The 6,997-nt window shown below is 39.2% G+C and overlaps 2 pseudogenes; one reads left to right on the top strand and one right to left on the bottom strand.

Annotated features, from left to right (window-relative positions):
• The first annotated feature begins 3,732 nt into the window (after positions 1-3,732).
• LOC143638637 (Y-box-binding protein 3 pseudogene) lies at positions 3,733-4,546 on the top strand (annotated as a pseudogene).
• Positions 4,547-5,050: 504 nt separating this feature from the next.
• LOC143638638 (Y-box-binding protein 3 pseudogene) lies at positions 5,051-5,834 on the bottom strand (annotated as a pseudogene).
• Positions 5,835-6,997: the final 1,163 nt, after the last annotated feature.

Here is a 6,997-nt window from a genome sequence, read left to right on the forward strand (position 1 = left end):
AGTGATCTTTCACTTTCTGTATTTGTTGTATAATGTCTTTGAGATCCGAAAACATTTTAATCATGTATATCCTGAAATCTTTCTCTGTAATTTTTTCTGCTGTAGCTGTCAATTCTTCTAATGATGTGCTGTCTTGAATTGTTTGTGGTATCTTTTTCCCTTGTCTTTTCATGTTGCTTACGTTTTTTTCTTTCCAGCTCTGTGGGACTGATGTGTTATTGTTTTTACCCTATAGATTTGTAGTGCTCTTGTATAATTCCAAGATCCCTCCTTTATGGTGAATAACAATGTTAACAGATCCCAATATCAACAGTATATCACCTATGAACAAATTATTGTTATTAAGACATTTATAGTTAGTCTCAATGTTGGTGAAGGCAATTTGGAAAGCAGTATGGAGATTCCTTGGAAAACTGGGAATGGAACCACCATTTGATCCAGCTATTCCTCTCCTTGAACTATACCCAAAGGACTTAAAAACAGCATACTACAGGAACACAGCCACATCAATATTTATAGCAGTACAATTCACAATAGCTAAACTACAAAGCCAACCTAGATGTCCTTCAGTGGATGAATGGATAAAAAAAATGTGCATATATACACAATGGAATTTTACTCAGCAATAAAAAAGAACAAAATCATGGCATTTGCAGGTAAATGGATGGCATTGGAGAAGATAATGCTAAGTGAAGTCAGCCAATCCCCTCAAAAAATGCCAAATGTTTTCTCTGATATAAGGAGGTTGACTCATCGTGGGGTAGGGAGGGGGAGCATGGGAGAAATAGGTGAATTCTTGATAGGGAAGAGGGGTGGGAGGGAAAGGGAGGGGGTAGAGGATTAGCAAGGATGGTGGAATATGATGGACATCATTATCCAAAGTACATGTATGAAAAAAAATCTTTGTATCTAATTAAAATAATGTTTTTTGAGGAAAAAAAATTGGTAAATTTAACAGAAATCTACATGACTGTAATATGCAAAATCTCACTGTAGAAAATGTAAAAAGATCTAAATAAATGGAAAAATATTTAATGTTCATGGATTGGGAGACATAATTTTGTTAGGTGAAAATTGCTCCCTAAGGGGTTAGAGTTGTAGGTCAGTAGTAAAGCACTTGCCTAGTATGTATGAGGCACTGGGTTCAATACTCAGCACCACATACAAATAAATAAATACAAAAAGATTTTGTGTCCATCTACAACTAAAAAATATTTTTTTAAATTGCTCCCTAGGGCTGGGGTTGTGGCTCAGAGGTCCAGCGCTTGCCTACTATGTGTGAGGCACTGGGTTTGGTCCTCAGCACCACATAAAAATAAAATTAAGATAGATATTATGTCCACCTATAATTAAAAATTTAAAAAATTGCTCCCTAAATTAATCTATAAATTTAATGCAATTATTATTCAAGTACCAGGTGCCTTTTTTGAAGAAATTGATAACCTCCACTTAAATATGAATGGAAAAATGCAAGGAACTCCAAATAATCCAAACTGGTTTATTTTTATTTTGTTTTTAATTAACATATATGGGGCATATTATGATTTGTCCATAAATATATACATTTTTCAATGGTCAAATCTGAATATGGAGCATGTCCATCACCTCAAGCTACCACTTATATATTGCAATATACAATATAACACTATTAACTATAGTCACCCTTCTGTGTAATAGAACATCAAAACTTATTCCACTTGACTATCTTGAAAAGAGCAACATATACACACAAACACTGAAGAATATTAGTCAACCTTAAAAAGGAAATATTTTCATTTGCCACAATATACATGATTCTGGAGGGCATATGCTAAGAAAAGTAAGCCAACATGTAAAAGCTAATACTACATGATCTCACTTATATGTGGAATCTTAAAAAAAAAAATTCAACTCAGAATAACAAAAGTTAAAAATGGCGTTTACAAGAGATCAGGGACTGGGAAAAAAGGAGGAGATGCTAGTCAAGGGGGGTGCAAACTTTAGTTATGTAATGTAAATTACAATAAATTCATAAGTATTATTATTAATTATATATACATAATATTTGCTGACAGAATATATCTCAAAGTATTCTCAACACACACACACACACACACACAAACACACACATAGGGACAACTAGGTGAGGTAATGGATATGTTAGCTTGAGTTTGATACCATTTCACAATGTATACACACATCAAAACTTCATGTTCTAGACTATATATAATTTGTATTTGTCAACCATACCTCAATAAAGCTGGAAAAATAGACAAAAGTAAACAAAAATATTTTGTAGCTGGGCACAGTGGCGCATGTCTATAATCCCAGTAGCATAGGAGGCTGAGGCAGGAGGATTGTGAGTTCAATGCCAGCCTCAGCAAGGGTGAGATGCTAAGGAACTCAGTGAGACCCTGTCTCTAAATCAAATACAAAATAGGGCTGGGAATATGGCTCAGTGGTTGAGTGCCCCTGAGTTCAATCCTTGGTATCCCCCAAAAAAGTTTTATATACAAAATCTACCATAGTAAAAGCATTCTTAAAGTCAAAGAATAAATTTCATGGAAATCTGCAAACATTATTGAAAGACAATAAAGAAGCCTTAAATAAATCAAGAAAAATACCATATCCATACATTTGAAGGTTCAACATTATAAAAATAATGCTTCTCCAAACTTAATCAATAGCCACAGTGCAATAATAATGAAAATCCTAGTTTTCGTTGTGTTTGATTAAAACATTATTGTACAAATTGTTGTCTGTAGTGCTGGGGTTGTGGCTGGCTCAAGTGGTAGAGTTCTCACCTAGCATGCATGAGGCACTGGATTTGATCCTCAGCACCACATAAAAATAAAATAAAGATATTGTGTCAATCTAAAAACTAAAAAATATTTTTAAAAAATTGTTGTTTGTACAAGGTTATCAGAAACACAATGGAACAGAATAGATCTCAGGTTCAGATTAACATATATAGGGATAATTAAGTCATAAAATAGCTGTTGTAGTTCTAACTAGTGTGGCAAAGATGATGTTTAAAACAAATGCTACTTAGAATAATTGATATCCAAATGGAAATACAAAGGAACTTAAATCTTTAACTCATGTTGTACCTCAAAACAGCTCCTGTTAAATTTTTATACTTTACTGTAATAAGGGGAGATAAAGCTTTAGGAGAGAACACATAATATCTTTGTGACTTTAAAGTATCCAACAACTTTTGCCAGGCACAGTGGTGCAAGCAAGTAATCCCAGCCACTCGAGAGGCTGAGGCAGGGGGATCTTGAGTTCAAAGTCAGCCTCAGCAACTTACCGAGGCACTAAGCAACTCAGCAAGACCCTGCCTCTAAATAAAATATAAAATAAGCCTGGGGATGTAGCTCAGTGGTCAAGTGCCCTGGTGTTCAATTCCAATACCCCCGCTTAAAAAAAAAAAAAAAAAAGATATTGAACAGCTTCTTAAACAAATCACTACTCATAAAAGAATTGATAATTTCTCAATAAAATAAAATTAAGAAATTTTGCTCATTGAAAAGACACTATCAAGGCAGTAAGATCCAGCAAGGAGCCCAAGTGCAAGCGCGTAGCCCAAGCTCGAGCCGCCTTCGCTGCAAGACGCCCCCTATTCTGCTGCCGTCTGCACAGTGAGACTGGCACCGGCCTACCTGAGAGCGAGCCAGGTGGTTGCAACCACTAGCTGTGCCAACCATCCACCAACCAGCACTGAGGTACCTGAGTGAGAGCAGAGGCAGCGGCATGAGCAAGGTGGGTGAAGCCACCAGCAGCAGCACCACCACCACCTTCCTGCAGGCTCCTGTGGAGGCTGTCGCCACGGTATCCCAGGACACTGCACCCAAGAGCCCTGTGGACAATGGCGCGCCCCAGGCTGTGGCTCCAGCGCCCACAGCCATCATCGCAAGGAAACCCCGGTGGCGTTGCGGCCCCCAGCCACGGGCACCGCGACCCCCGCCTCTTCAGCCATCACTGGCAGCGAATACAGGGGAAAAAAATGTTATTACCACCAAAGTCCTTGGGACTGTCAAATGGGTCAACATCAGAAATGGATATGGATTTATAAATAGAAATGATACCAAAGAAGATGTATTTGTACATCAGACTGCCATCAAGAAGAATAACCTATGGAAATATCTGTGTAGTGTAGGAGATGGAGAAACTGTAGAGTTTGATGTGGTTGAAGGAGAAAGGGGTTCTGAAGCAGCCAATGTGACTGGCCCAGATGGAGTTCCTGTGGAAGGGGGTCAATATGCTGCTGATTGGCGCCTGTTACAGATGTGGCTACTATGGCAGACCCGTGGACATCCCTGTAATTACTCTGGGGAAGAGGAGGAGAAAGGGAGAAAGAAAGTGGCAGCAGTGAAGGATTTGAACCCCCTGTCACTAATGGGCAGTTCTCTGGGACCCAGAGTCAGCTGCTCCGCCCCCAGTATCACCAACAGTAGGGCAGCGGTGGTTCCTGCCTTACCATCACTCATGGGTCTTTCCCCATCCCAACAGAATGCAGGCTGGTGAGATTGGAGAGATTAAAGATGGAGTCCCTAAGGGAGTTTAGCACCAGCATCCAAAATGGAAAAAAAGGAAAAGACGGGCAGTTCTCTAGGACCCAGAGTCAGCTGCGCTGGAGTCAGCATACAAAAAAGGAAAAGAAAGCATTTACTATATATTTCAGATTTTTTTGGTTGGGGTTCTCCCCATGTGGTATTAATATTTCTTATTTAAATTCATATTACCCAAACAGTATAAACCAGGATAAAAACATAAACCTAGTGGTTGCTGAAACTGGGGAGGTTGCTCTCTCGTACTGTGTGCCGGCATTCCCGGAATGGCAGCTTGCTGTAAAAATATGCTGACATTTTCATTTTGCAGTTGTTAGTTTCTCAAAGAATCACAGTAAACATTCTAATGTCCAAATCTTGGTTAGTCTTCCACTTTATAGCTTAAATGTTTCTTTGGTGTTGATAAGGTTGTGGGTGTGCTTTTTTTTGCTTTACTTTTGAATGGTAATTAATTCCTTAGGTCACCCCACTGGTGGTGAAGGTGCCTGGGGAGCTGGATATCACTCAGCACTGCTATGCTCCGTGGCTGGAGCAGGATTCTCAGTTGGTACTTCACTTGCCTTGGTCTCTTTGCCAGCATTTGGAGGATGGAGCGAGATAGTTATAGGGACGCCAGTAACCATGGCAAGCAGATGGCTGGTTTGGACCATTGGTTGCTTGTTGATTCCTTTAACTTTAGCCTCTCCAACAGCTGGGGCAGGTCATGGGCGAGGAGGTCCCTTACCTTACCTTGGGCGATAAGTTGAATTTCTATGAACTGGTCCCAGAAGCTGTGCTCCCTTAGGGACTCCATCTTTAATCTCTCCAATCTCACCAGCCTGCATTCTGTTGGGATGGGGAAAGACCCATGAGTGATGGTAAGGCAGGAACCACTTCTGCCCTACTGTTGGTGATACTGGGGGCGGAGCAGCTGACTCTGGGTCCCAGAGAACTGCCCGTTAGTGGCAGGGGGTTCAAATCCTTCACTGCTGCCACTTTCTTTCTCCCTTTCTCCTCCTCTTCCCCAGAGTAATTACAGGGATGTCCACGGGTCTGCCATAGTAGCCACATCTGTAACAGGCGCCAATCAGCAGCATATTGACCCCCTTCCACAGGAACTCCATCTGGGCCAGTCACATTGGCTGCTTCAGAACCCCTTTCTCCTTCAACCACAGCAAACTCTACAGTTTCTCCATCTCCTACACTACACAGATATTTCCATGGGTTATTCTTCTTGATGGCAGTTTGATGTACAAATACATCTTCTTTGGTATCATTTCTATTTATAAATCTATATCCATTCCAAGTTTGGTAAAAATTTTATTTTTGAGAAATTCATACTGCACATTTTCAAAGATAGTCACATAATAAAGCAAAAATCTTATCCTCCCCTCATCCTAGAAATAAATAAGAAGGGCATAAAATTTCTTTTTAAATGATGACACTTTTTTTACCCTTCAGAGGAAAAAAAAGAACTATCAAAAGAGTGAAAGTGGGGCAGGGATTGTGGCTAGCAGTAGAGCCCTCACCTAGCACATGCAAGGCCCTGGACTTGATCCTCAGCACCTCATAAAAATAAATAAATAAAGGTATTGTGTCCAACTACAACTATATATATATATATATATATATATATATATATATATATATATAATTTTTTTTAAGAGTGAAAGCAGGGAATGAGAGAGGGAATGAGAGAAGATACTTGAAACGAGGATAAAGGAACAGAAGGATCCATATTAAAAATATATAGAGAACTGGAAAGCAGTATGGAGATTCCTTGGAAAACTTGGAATGGAACCACCATTTGATCCAGCTATCCCACCCGTCAGTTTATACCCAAAGGACTTAAACAGCATACTACAGGGACACAGCCACATTGGTGTTTACAGCAGCACAATATACAATAGCTAAATTATGGAACCAACCTAGATGCCCTTCAGTAGATGAAAGGATAGGGAAACTCTGGTGTATGTATATATAGAATGGAACATTACTCAACATTAAAAGAGAATAAAATCATGGCATTTGCAGGTAAATATATGGAGTTGGAGAAGATAATACTAAGTGAAGTTAGCCAATCCCAAAAAACCAAAGGCTAAATGTTTTCTTTGATATGAGGATGCTGACTCATAAAGGCAATTGGGGGGTGGGGAGCATGGGAGGAATGGAGGAACTTTAGATAGTGCAAAGGGGAGGGAGGGAAAAGGAGGGGGCCAGGGGTAGGAATGATGGTGGAATGAGTTAGACTTTATTACCCTAAGTACATGTATAAGACATGAATGGTGTGAAAATACTTTGTGTGTAATCAGTGTCTTGAGAAACTGCTCTCTATATGTATGATATGCAATGAATTGCATTCTGTCATTATGTATAAAAAATTAGAATAAATTTTAAAAACAGAACAGATAATCAAAAGAAAATTAGAAAAAATGCTTGAACAGATACTAATTGAACATAGAAAACCA

This window comes from Callospermophilus lateralis, chromosome X (genome assembly GCF_048772815.1).
Source record: "Callospermophilus lateralis isolate mCalLat2 chromosome X, mCalLat2.hap1, whole genome shotgun sequence".
In the NCBI taxonomy this organism is placed as follows: Eukaryota; Metazoa; Chordata; class Mammalia; order Rodentia; family Sciuridae; genus Callospermophilus; species Callospermophilus lateralis.